The sequence below is a fragment of the Apteryx rowi genome, unplaced genomic scaffold (assembly GCF_003343035.1).
Source record: "Apteryx rowi isolate R43461 unplaced genomic scaffold, aptRow1 scaffold_161, whole genome shotgun sequence".
NCBI classification, from domain to species: Eukaryota; Metazoa; Chordata; class Aves; order Apterygiformes; family Apterygidae; genus Apteryx; species Apteryx rowi.
This window is the reverse complement of record NW_020447875.1, coordinates 426,968-440,272: the sequence shown is the minus strand read 5'-3', so window position 1 is coordinate 440,272 and position 13,305 is coordinate 426,968. Positions and strand designations below refer to the sequence as shown.

The following is a 13,305-nucleotide window of genomic DNA, read 5'->3' as shown; positions in this document are numbered from 1 at the left end:
GAGCGGCCTGGCCGGGCGCGCCGCGGCCCGACTCCCGGCTCCCGCCTCGGCCGGGACCCTCCGGGAGCGGCACAGCCGGCCGGGCCTCGGGGGGAGGCGGCTCGCCCTCGCCGCTCGCCTCCTGTGCACGCTCCAAGGGAGAGCACGGCCATCCTTCCTCCACCTTTCCCCCGGCCTCTCTCAGTGCCAAAAGCCACTGTGGCACGTGAGAGAGCGAGTGGCCTAGCCAAAGCAGGGCTAGGTGCACTCGTAATCTCAGAGGCCAGCCCACGAGGGATCAGCGAGCGAGTGCTGGGCAAATCTCACTGCAGCTGGGGGTCTGGGGGCCTTGTTTTCCTTCCATGTCACTTGGCAGGCCCTGGCATTCCCACAGGCCCTGCTCCCTGCTTCAGGAGAGCTGCAGCCTTCTTTGACTTTGGCTCGCCTGTAAAAGCTGAGCTTAGACAAACCACAACAAAAATTAACTTTTTCAGTAGCACTATGTGCAAGCTTCAGCTTTTCTGATGGTGGATAGAACAGGTGAGTGTCCTGGGGCACACAATACCAGCCTCTCTTGGTATTGATATAAATTATTTCCTCTACACTGATCAAATTTTACCTCAAARGGTGGTAATTTTTTTCTCTTCCAACAGTTCATCATCAGGCATGATGGTGCCTGCTCTGGTGCTTAAAAAACATTTAATTTCCAAACTTATTTATGACTTCCCCCGCCATCCCGATTTTTTTGTCTCCTTTGCATTTCGAGAAAACTAATTTCCTTTACAGTCTTCATGTTTCCAGATTAAACAAGCCTTTTCATCTCATCCATACAGGACAGCCTCTTCATTTCCTTTAGTATCCTTGACACCCTTATCAACACCTACTGGAAATACCTATTTTGAAACAGCCTAGAACAGTATTTGCCTGTTTCACAGTAGCATTACATTTGTCATTCTGCCATCCTGTGATTAATCAGGTCAGCTAAGTCTTCTCCTATCGTATTTCCTGCATATGGAAGAAATTCTTCTTATTAAGGACATACCATTTCTGTTCATACTATCAAATACTATCCTGCTCCTATGCAGTCTTTGAAGACAGTCAGTTCTTCCTACATGACAGCTTGATCTTCCTGGCTGTTGACAATGGCTCATGAATTTGTAATATCAACAAGGTAATCAAACTCCCCTTAGCACACAGTTCCTTTCAAGTAGAATAACTGATGCCAATAGTTCTTATTGTTAATATTTATTGCATCTTGATTAAGTCATTGCAAGGCAAAGAGCCTCTATGCTTTTATAGGATAAAACTGCTTGCAAGTACAAATATACACTCACACATGTATTCTCAGTCTCTGCAGTCTTCCAGTTTCCAATATCCAGAGCAATGCTTGGTGGATGGCTAAAGCATGGGGATATGGCACCATGCTCCTGTTCAACACGTTTGCATACTCCATCAAGAAAACTGAAGCAGGGAATGCCTACAAGTATCCTTCTTCTTTCAGAATATATACAGTCTGTAGTCTTTGAAGATTTACATCATGTTCCATTTTTTACATCTAACCTCTTTCTTAGTCTTACCAACAGTTGCTCTTTCTCCATCCTGTGAAGGATGTTTTTAGTGCGAGAGTCCAGTTGCTCACTGCAGCTGTTTCTCTTCTGTTGAAAACAGAATGTTGCTGGATCAGCTGGACAGTCACAAGACCACTGCTCTTCAGCCACATCCCAGAGATTGTAGCTGTTCAACACCACACACAAGAATTCTTGCGTACATTCTGCAAATATAGCACACATTTTCTTATTAACCATACAGCAGTCCTAAAAGGACTAAAAGGAAAATTTTCCTAAAAGGAAATGGGTAAATAATCAACTTCAGAAAGACATCAGCAATGACCAGAGCAAATATAAGCGAATATATATATCTGTTGAGTCTTTTCTAACAGCTTTTCCCCTTGAGGGGCAGGGGGGGGGATGAAAGTTGCAGTTAGTTTTTGTATCTTCAAGGTAAACCCCAAGACTCTTCTTTAAACCTACTACAATAGTTTCTAACTTTTCCTTATACAAAACTCACTGGAGACACTTTCATCTAGCCAATATGAACAGCTGATATCCTAGCTGTGATATGGAACAAAAGAGAATAAAACCATCTGAGCTTACTGGCTGGTATCTTGATCCAAATCCAAACTTTAAAAAGAAGACGTATCACATCAGTTGGGAAGCAGCAGTCTAAGCAGTAGTTCCCCAGACTTCTCATTGCCTGCTATGACTCATGTGGTAGTCGACTGCTGCAGCCAAAAATATGAATTTCAGATGGCAAAAAACTTATTTAAAGCAGAGAACAARCTCTGCAGCAGAAGGTACTATCCTTCCTGAAGTGGATTCTCACTGTCCCTGGTGGGAAGCGTGAGTGGTGTCCAGGAAGACGTGGAAAGAGAACAGGGAAGGAGGGCAAGCAGTAAGACGTCCATACCACTGCCCATCCTCCTCAGTCTATCCCCTCTCAGAAAACAAGCTTGATATTTCTCAAAAGGAAAGAGTTTGTGGGTTTTCTTTTTGAAACTGAGGGTCTTAAATGTCAATCAATTTTTGTTTATCTTTTCATTTAAGTTAAATGAACCCATAATTTTTTCAACATTAGGTTATTCTACAGTCAACTGTCCATAATATCCTGATTTCTAAACTCAAATGCAAAAATATACCTGACAACCATTACAAGCAGGAAGAGCAATGCTACACCAATATTAGTTGCATTTATTCTCCAATATTTATGTAGACAAAATCTGAGTTCTCAAAGATAGGCATGAGCTACTTGATTTCCTGAGATGCAGGACTCCTAAGACTTCCACCAAATCAACAGGAAATTTAAGTCCTTGTGATCTCTAAAAGTCAGGTCTAGAATATCTAAAGTTAGGTATCCAACAATAGGAGAAGAAAACTGTTGTACACATATCAAAATTTAGCTACAGCTGGTTTTACATAAGAAAACAGGTAAACTGTTTTCTGTACATAGAAAGCTGCCAAATGACCCAAGTCAGCCGACTAAAAAAGTTTCCTGCTACACACGTTTCAGCCACAGCACTCTAAGATTAACCTCCCCACAAACCAGCAAACAAAACAACCAGTAACTTAAGATTTCAAGCAGTAAGTGAGAGTTCTAATTTAGTAATACTCCTTTAAGCAAGATAGCCAGGGTGTGCAGTGGAGTACTTTCTTAAAGCATCAGGAGTGTGATTCCCCAGAATAACAGCCCTTACCTTTTCATAATTTCTGCACCAAACCCTTTTTCATTTGTGCCAGACACACTTACCTTCTCAAGTTCCATGTTTCTCCATGAGGTTCTTAGGTAACCGATATTTCCCTGTAAACTGACTGACACCACTATACAGAAAGTGCAAACTGGCAGGCTACTAGCTAACTTAAGCAAACTTTCTACCCACTTTTTTTAGCTGTACTTAGTAATTAAGCCCTAGACTACACTTTAGTGATGGGACACCAGTGTTCTGCCCTAGCTTCTGTCAATAAATGGAAATGAGGCAAGAGGGACAGGTAGCTTTATGATACCCATTTTTTTTCCTGTGCATGCCAGCACCTCAGGCCGCATTTATGAGCAAATTTTAAAAGACATAGCACATTTTAAGAGTTAATCAATTACCTAGTTATTCAGGCAAGGATAGAATGAGGACAGAGAAATGAGAATATAGGAAAAGCGCTCGGAAGGTAACGTCAAGTTTAGCACACTTAGTCCAGATCACTCAAAATCTTCAAAATCCCTGAAGTCTTTGTGTTTAATGTACTGCTACTTCTGCCAAATGCAGAAAAGATTTTGAATGCCAAGAGAGCAGCAAATGCCATGCTTTAAGAACACATTACAAATATTACAGAAAACAGTTTTAAAGCAATTAATAAATGACAACCATTTGACGTCTCAAGCACTGTTTTAGTTACAACTTGTGGAAGTTTTGCCTCCTTTGGGGTCATGGCTCTGTCCACTCTGCTGTTGGCCAGCAATTCTGTATTTACCTGTTTACTTACAGGAACACACATATATATAATGAGACAGAAACCATGTTAATACTACTCAAGAAACATTAAATTTCTCATGGTTGCTTACCATGCAGAAAAAGGAGAATGCGCAGCCAGAGACAGAAAATAGTGATGTGAAAACTACCTATCTGAGCTGCTTCTCTTCCCTTCTTTTATATCTTGAGCTACTTTTCCCAGACTTGAGCATTAAGTGCCYTTGGAGCCCACCATGTCTGTGCACACAAGGTGAGATACATCCAGGACTCCTATGGAGAATGACTTAATCTGTCAGGGCCCCATGTGGCCAGCAGCTCCCAGCAATGGCAGGGCAGGGCCTGGCAGCCTGGGCCTGTCCCACCGCCCACGAGGGAGCAGGGCACCAGGGGCAGCCCCAGCCCGAGCGTTGGGCACCGCCATAGGGATGGAGCGGGGACAGAGCAGGACTGAGGCCAGGCTGGGCAGGCACCTGTGGATTGGGGCCGGGGTGGGGGTTGGGGGGGCCCCTGGCTGGGCAGGGTGCCATTGTGGGGCAGGGACTGACAGCCCTGGGCTGGGAGGGGGAAGGCTTGCGGTGCCCTCGGGGCCCTGCCATAATCTCACCAGGAAGAGGCAATAAAATGAGATATGGAGGCTGTTAACCTGGTTTACAGGGATTTTGGTCCAGTTGCAATATGTATAGTGGATATGCGCAGTCACCAGTCACTTTCACATCATATGACCTGGCACATGTATACCACACTAATAAGAGGTGGAGGATATGCCAGCATCTATAGGCCTTAGCTAAATCTGCGCCTAGCAATGATCTGCGTAACATCTATGTAAATATTTTTACATGTAAACAAATTTCAATAAAGGAAGTGTGCATTAATACATATTATTTATTTTCTAACAAATAACTTAAAACATGCATACTCTGATGTTACTGTAATGCATTTCAGGGGTTTTAGCTGTTTAAATTTCTGTAACTGCCTAGGTATTCAGACTGAAGTTTATAACATAGGCAAGGACTGAAACCAGTGGCTGCTGACATCAAAGGAAAGATTATCCTTGATTTCAGTAGCCTTCAATAAAGACCATCTTTGTTTATCGGTCTTCACTGTAACAAAATTAAAAGTAGCAGACATATAATGTGAGTTTAAATAAATAATATTTAAAACATTCCCATATACAGCAAAGTGCCTTTGCCACCACCAGAGCCATGGTTTAGCTAGGAAATTGCTATGTAAATCCTCACCAAAATCCTGATGTCTAGAGTCATTATATTATCCTTTTCACATTACTTCATTTAGATCCATCTCACATCACAGGCATAGTAATTCACTCCTGCTAGAAATGCAAATCTCATGCAGCCTTTACTGTGGAATTGCTATCAAGCACAGCCAGTTGAAAATTCTTCATCAAAGCAGTATTTTCAAAGGAAAACAATTTTTTTTGATTAGACGAAACTTTGTGATTTTTATCTTCTGCTCCAAAACATGATTGGCTAAAATGATATATTTTGTTTAAAAATAAAAATACTTTCATTTAGATATGATATTAGGGGTCTCTATGCCACTCTTCTGACAACCCTTCTATTCATTCTTCACCTTTATAATGCTCAGCCACCTTGTAAAACTGTTCTGTTTTAAAGGATGTACTTTTGCTTGATGATAATGAATGTGAATGGGGAAAGGTTTGTCTTTTTCCAAGCAATGTCCTAAAACACTCTCCTACTAAATACAACCTGGCACAGTCCTGAATCTTGCATACAAGTCCACAATTTGGATGTGTGTACATGACAGAACATTTATTTCCTGAATTTCTTTGATATATATTTAGACAAAGATATTGAACAGTTTCATTGCTTTTTATCAAAGTTTTTTTCTTTGAATCTATATCTCTGTTAACCGAATGCTACTTTGGTTGAAAAAAGTAGGGACAGTTTTGAAGATAAATGGTCTTCTAGTAGACTGTGGCTATGAGGTAACCTTGATAACTTTTTATTTCTGCAGAATGCTGATGGCTGCAATAGTTAAACAAGTTCTGTGCTCCAGAAAATTTTTGCAACTCAAGTATAATGTTGGTCAAAATATTTCAGTGAAATAGTGTTCTGTCAGGAAATGCTGATTCAGCCTAATTAAATTTCTCTAGGGAACATATCAATTCCACTGAATTCCAATTTCAACAGACACAAGCACATGAATGACAGGTATGAAATCTTTCTGCCTTCAGTTCACCTCTTGACCTGATAAGATATGTGATTCCTGCAATTTTTGTACTGCCTTTATAATATTTCAGACATAATAAACCTGCTAGTGATCAGGCAGCTCTATCCATCCTCCATGTTCTCCATCACTTTACACTCCTAAACAGGATCCTTCCACTCTCACTGCTGCCCTCTGTCATTTGCTCACCCAGGAACTACAGCTTCATATTTTAGGAGGGAGTAGCAGTGGAGACAGTTATTGGAAGAACTGGGGCATATTTGACCTTGTTTGGAACCATGCTCTTCCCAGCCCTCACCTTGGATATACTGCTGAACTCACTGGATGCCTTGGGCTCCACAAGAGATTGTTATTTTCCCCTGAAGCTTCAACACTCTAAGTTCTGAACTGCTCAAAGTGGGGGCCTGAGAGGGGTAATCCTACAACCACTGAATAAATCAGACATCAGTATAACCTTCAACATCGGTATTTATGGAATTTGCAAGTTCCATGGGATACTAAAATAGAAAATGACAAAGAATAAAAGGATTCTGATGTGTAATATTGTCCACATTTTGCTGCAGCTGTAGTAGATTTCTGCCTTTAAATTACTGAGCATGCAGAATTTATGCAGAATTGAAAGTGATTTTGTGTTACAGGTTTTATGGGGTAATTCAATTGTAAAATAAAAATCCCCAATAAAGTCACTCTATTTCACATTGGAAGATCTAAACAGAGAAGTATTTTGGATCAGCTACAGTGAAACAGATTCTGCTCTAACTAAGCCTCATGTAGAAAATATCCTTTATATTTAAAGCTTAATCCTTTATACTTTAAAGCTAAATCTTAAGTATAGTAGATATAATTTTACTATGCAAAAGTTAGACATAGTTAAAGAGTGATACAGGATATGCATAGCCAAATCAAAGACAAAACTATCATTATTACGGAACAGAGACTATTTATAACCAAAGATGATGACTTCTCACTGGATATACAACTTGCTTTCTAAGCACTAATCTTGGATGGAAGACCAGCAACCCATCAGTGAGGAAACAGTTATATGAGTTCTCTTTTGTGACAAAATGTACATTATTTGACAATGGAAATTATATGAAATGAAAACAATAAAAAAAAAGAAGCACCAAATGAATACTTAATTTATGAGCAAGAAAAGCTCATTAAGATCTAAGAAATGTACACCCATGATTAGATTTTAAATGGTGAATCCGTGTAACAAATACCTTGTTATAGAAGAAAGACATAGGCAGTTCTGCTACGTGATGCAGTCTTGCAACTTTTTTTCCCAAGCAACAAAAAAAAAATACAACAAACAAAACCTAGGCAATTTCCCTCTCCACAGTAGGGTAGAGAATAGGGTAGAGAATCTCCTTCATAAATTGACACAGGAGACAGTGACAAACAGTTCAGTATATTCACTGGAGAGAAAATCCTGCTGCAGACTAAAAAATTACAAAATATGATATACAGAGAAACTCTGAAAGTTTCCTGTCCTTTTTTGTGAGCTTTTCTTTAGCTTATACATCCTCAGAATGTAAAAGACTGACTTAATGAAACTGAATATTAGCTCTGGAATCAGGTTTGTCACTATAACACTGAAACTAAGTTTGACCTCAGTTGGTTCAGGCATGGCATCATGCTAGTGCAACTGTACTGCTTTCTATGCTGAGATAATACCTTTGCATTAGGCTTCCCTGTATTGTACAGATGTACCAGCTAAGGTTGATGCTAAGTCCAGCTCTTGGCAGTTCCCTCCACTGAAGAGAAAAAATCTGACTTTACCTTCTAGATTCAGGCTGTTGTTTCTGAGTATTTTCAGAAAAATCAAAATGAATTCCTATCTTAGAACCTAAGTGAAATGGAACTTAAGTGAAAGCCAAATGATTCAGAAATCAGAGATGAGTTGGGAGTGTCTAAGGAGGGTCCCTAGAACTCCTGCAGTTCCCAGGTCTTGGCTCAGAACAACAGTATGATTTTGACACCCACATATACCTTCTGTGCCTATAGAAGGTGAGTTGAATCACTCAGTGGCATTCCATTTCCCATAATGGACTCTAATATAAGTAGCCAAGTGAGCAATTTTCAAGGATGAAGACTGCAGGCTTAAACTATAGCTTGTCACCTATTCTTTACCTTATGRCCGGCAAATTTCGATGTCACCAGGTGATACTGCCCTGCCTCTGAAGCCTCCTACATCCCTTGTCCTGAAACCCTTTGTGAGAACAGGTTTTGGCAGTGAATGAGGGCAGAGAGAACCTGTAAAAGAGTAGGAAAGAATAAAAAAATCAGTTCCATGAGTCATGCTGTCCCTACAGAGCTGTGTGATTAGTTGGATGCTCTGGTGTCTACTAAGATATGAACTTTGATTAAAATTTCTCCCTGACTTCATGTATTTTTAAATGTCTACATGACCTCATAAGGACTGAGCTATTGCTGCAACCTTTCTATTCAGCTGAATATGAACAGGATTTCTATCCTCTGCTCTGCTGCCTATTTTCATTAAACTTTGAGGTATTCAATATCTAAGACTTCTACCCTGCTACCCCACCCCCTTTAAATTTGGTTTAAATTGGTCAAGATGTTCAAATATTATTTCAGGGAGGGAATGAGATCAGACAGACAAAAACATACATGTAAATACATTTATATATCTACATACACACTGATATACTATTGATTAAACTGACCAATGCACTTGTTGCCTTATGTCTAAAAAATAAATAATAAATTAAAAATAAATAGAAATTAAAGTGAGTAAGGGCAGATGAAGAGACAAATGAAGGAAAAATTATGGCAAATGTGTCAATACATGGTACAAGTGATAACATAAATGGGGAGGAGGTAATCGTCCATATATATCCCACAGCAGCAGCAAAATCCTAGGGAACTATCAGTGCATACAATTTTGTGCAGTAAAGCACCAGAGGCCTATTTTCACCAGATGCCACTTCTTAAACGAGCATCTCTCATTATAATTTCAGATTAGCCATACCCTCCTAAATATGTACAAATACATAACTCATTTTAATGGGACCTTAATAAACCAATAACTATTTGGTTACAAATTTACTATGATGCCTGAAATAAAAATACCATTTTTATAATGGAAGAACTGAAATCTTTTCCTCTTTGCCTAACCTGATCTTGCAGATTAATATTAGATCATCTGTGGTCTTTGCATGATATTTCAAAGGAAAAAACAAGTCTTACAGATCTAACCACTAAAACCATTAAAAAATGACAAAGATTAACTATTCTGGAGTCAACTCTGACACAATACACATTCACAATTAGTACATAATGGCTAAATTTGTTTCACAGATTCCCTTTAAAGTTCTTTTTCTTGCTATAGTGGCATCTTTTGTGGAGTTTTACAGTATTCAGGAGAAGGAGAATATTATGCAAAGTAAAAACAAACCAGCAAAAACTGTTACATAATAAAAGTGCCTCTGAGGAGGGCAAAATAAGAACACTTAATTGTATTTGAACATGCAGATATGTTTAGCATAAAACTCTGCTGCCTCTTACCAATCTTCATAAACATATATACGGGCATTCGGACCTATGGTGATAGAAGGAAATAATTCTTATTCCAGTAATATTTGCTCTGTGGAACTCCTCAGCCAGAAGGTATTTCTGAGGCCAACCATGAAATAAGGTTTTAAAAAGTCTTATGGTTTATTAATTATAATAAGAAAACCTGCAGTTAGTAAATTTTATTAGTATAAAATATTTAAGGACTATATATAAACCACAATGTTTAAGAACTTAGAAACGAAGACAAAAGCTGTTTTGTATATATATTGTTCAGAATGGTCTGTTATATCTTCCTGTTACAAATCCACATCTAATACTGACCTCAGCTGGAAACAGAATACCAAACTGCATGAAGTTATGAGTAAATGCAGTATAGCATTTCCTTTGTTCAGAGACATAGACCTTTCTCTAGCAAATGCCTGAGAGAAGACAACTAATGAGAAGCTGGACCTAAGTGTTAGACCACATTACTCAGCAAGTAATTCTGAGAAACCAGTATGTTAAAATGACAGAGCATTCCTATAGGGAAAAGAGTATATGCTGTCAGAACTGCACTTACAACCTTTTCTTGACTACAGAAAGATAATAAACTGTGGTGGTGAAAACAATGGCAGCATCTGCAGAGAACTGGGCCCTTGTGCTGGCATGGTCGTGCTGGGTGGGATTAGACATGTAGTATACATATATACACAATTTACACATACACAAACAACATGTACCAGACATATATATTCATTAGAATTTTTCTCAGTAAAACCTTTGACTTGTTAGTCATGGTCTGCTTATTTGTTTTGCTGCTTACCGTTTCATTTTTCACGAGTTGTTTAATCTGCTCCTCTCTTCATACTGTCTCCTGAATGGAAAACACATATAACAGACTTAAATTTGAAACAAACTTTGAAACCTCATAATGCTTTACTAGGGTTAATCATAACAAACAAAACAAGTCAATCTCTAACTTCAACAAAGAAACAGGACTGTTAAGTCCCATATTTTGGTTAGCCTAACCACGCAGATCCATGTGTCCATTACTAAAGGGAAGATTGTGCCGCTCCTCACAGAGCAGAAAACTTAGGCGGCTGTGACAAAGCACCTCTCAAAGACCAGCAAGCATGATGCACAGTCTTCTGCTTCTCTCTTCTGGCCTGGCAGACAGGTTGTGGGGGCATGTTCTATGGCACGATAATATGGCACATTTGGATCCCACGTGCTGCAGAGTGTGCTGCTTGCTGCTTGTCCTTCCCAGGCCGGCTGCCTGCATGTAGGCAAGTCTGGGCTGGAGGGCAGCCACAGAGGTGGTCCAGAATCACCCTTAGTGACTTTTTGGAAGTATATTCACAGGTGTTCAAAATCAGGAGGCCAGTTTGCACAACCGCCCCCTAACACACAGGCTTACATTACAGCAAACTTCTGTTTTCACTCTTTTTTGTGCACTCCGTACAGATTGTAATCAACCAGTTAGCAGGACTAGGCACTTGTTGTAGCATGCAATATAGGGATAACTACTCGTTGAGAAAACCCTCCTTCTGCTTCACTGTAGCATGGAACCACTCTGTGTTCAGGAGATTTTGTTACATAAATGCTGACTCCTCCAATTTATATCATCAGTTTGGGGAGCATGACTTACTGGCTGTTTGAGGGATTTTTAGGCATATTTATAGTGAAAAATCGATAGCAAACTGATAGTTTAAATCATGCTTAATGTGCCAGCACTCCATGCATCTTTACAATGTGTGAAATTTAAACATTATTAGTTTAGTGAGTCAAGCTTCCCCTTATTTCACTAATATTTTATGAGTTCCTGTCTTAAATTCCTGGAGACAAATTAACCCCTGGTATAATGCTACCAATGGAATTACATTAGCTGTGAATTCAGGCCACATTCCTTAAAATGCAGCTTTATTTTCAAGAGGGACTACATAAAAATGGTTCCTTCTTATTCAGTGTGTATATTCGCTGTGTGTGTTTCGAATCATGTCTTTTTATTTGAGTTACTAAAATAATATTTTCCTGCTTTTTCACATTTAATAGCTTTGGAGAGTCAACACAGCAAAGGAAGGAGCAAGGTATGTGTTAAGAGATCTGTTATGCAGGATCCAGTTGTGCCCCATCATGCTCTTAGCTTTACAGATTAATTTAATATAACAGCTAAGAATTATGTCTATGAGCTGCTGTATACACAGGATTGCAAATCTGAGGTCACCATAGGGCCTGTAGAATCATTTTGCAGGATCATATTCATATACTGTAGGAAGGCAAGACGATGCTGTTAAGACACAGGAATTGGAAACACATCTATGTTCATAATTATAGATTTCCAATGTGACTCTTTCAAACCAAGTATCATCTCTCATTTATTACTGTCAACAGTAAGGAAAAGGAATCCTTATCTTGTGATGTTATAAAGTTTAATTCATTAATAAATGTGATGTGCCTAAACATCACACTACTGAATATCACAGAAATATCTATAGCTAAATAGCATTAAATGCTTCTGTTGAAGATGTGTAGGAATGAAGCCAGACTAAAAAACTGAGAAGATTTAAATAGCCCTACGACCAAGCAAACCTTCAATTCCAATGCCACTTCTCCGAGCAGATTTATGCTGAAGCGAGCTTTGTATACAACTTTGGCAGAACTCTCGTAAAAGGTATTTTTCAGGCAGCCACATCAGACAGTGAGTGTTTGCCATCCACTCAGTTCTCCACTGAAGTTCACACCTGAGGATCASTTTGCTCTTGGTCAAAGTACGCTCAAAATTTCAAAGTGTGGTCGAAGACTGAATGATGATTCATTCCAAAGAGGCAAGCTTCACTTGTTGATCCTGTGCCAGGTCTAAGACTTTATTTTTTCCACATCCTCGGCATAAAGTCGAAAGAAATGGCAGAAAAGACGATAACTCTACCCAAAGAGTTATTTACTGACCTAAGGAATACTCAGAACACCGGCGAAGTACCCAAACGACTCAGTGACTAAACAACTCGTACAAAATGTACAGCGAGTAGTACTCCACAACGAAGAGGCTGAGGGCTGCGGTGAGCTTACTACCCACCTGCACATCGCCCAGCAGCTGCGCTCTGCAGCGGATCCGAAGTTTCCTGGAAACTCCGCGGCCCAGCTACCGCAGCTGCCCTGGGCCACAGCCTGCTCCCGGATCACCTCCGGGAATCACGCCCGGCTCCTGCCGCCGTCCCGTCCCGTCCCGTTCCTCTGCCCGGAGGGCACGGCGCCCGCCCGCCCGCCTGCGGCTGCGGGACCTGAGGGGGGGAACGCGAGGGAGCAGCCAGCCGGACGCGCRCTCTAACGGACGCGCGCTCTAACGGGGGGAGCCATGGCCTCGGCCTCGCCCCGCTCCCAGAGCCCCCTTGGGGGCGGGGCCTCCGCCCAGCGGGACCCTGGGGCGGGAGCGGGAGGGAGGTTCCTCAGGCGCCGGGACGGCTCCGCTCGCCCGCGCCGCCCTACGCACGCGCGTGCGTCACGACACTGCCCGGTCCCGCCCCCTCCCTCAGGCGGCACCTCCCCCCTCCCCCGTCGCTTCCTGGTGGGCCCCGCACCGCCGGCACCCG

At 40.9% G+C, this 13,305-nt stretch overlaps 1 long non-coding RNA gene across 1 annotated transcript; it reads right to left on the bottom strand.

The window, feature by feature from the left end:
- Positions 1 to 1,214: 1,214 nt before the first annotated feature.
- Positions 1,215 to 13,185, bottom strand: LOC112963136. The gene is made up of 4 exons (XR_003252511.1): positions 12,792 to 13,185; positions 10,542 to 10,592; positions 8,336 to 8,458; positions 1,215 to 1,750 (listed from the first exon to the last, which is right to left on the bottom strand). It is a non-coding gene; the product is annotated as an uncharacterized LOC112963136 (long non-coding RNA).
- Between the last annotated feature and the right edge of the window lie 120 nt (positions 13,186 to 13,305).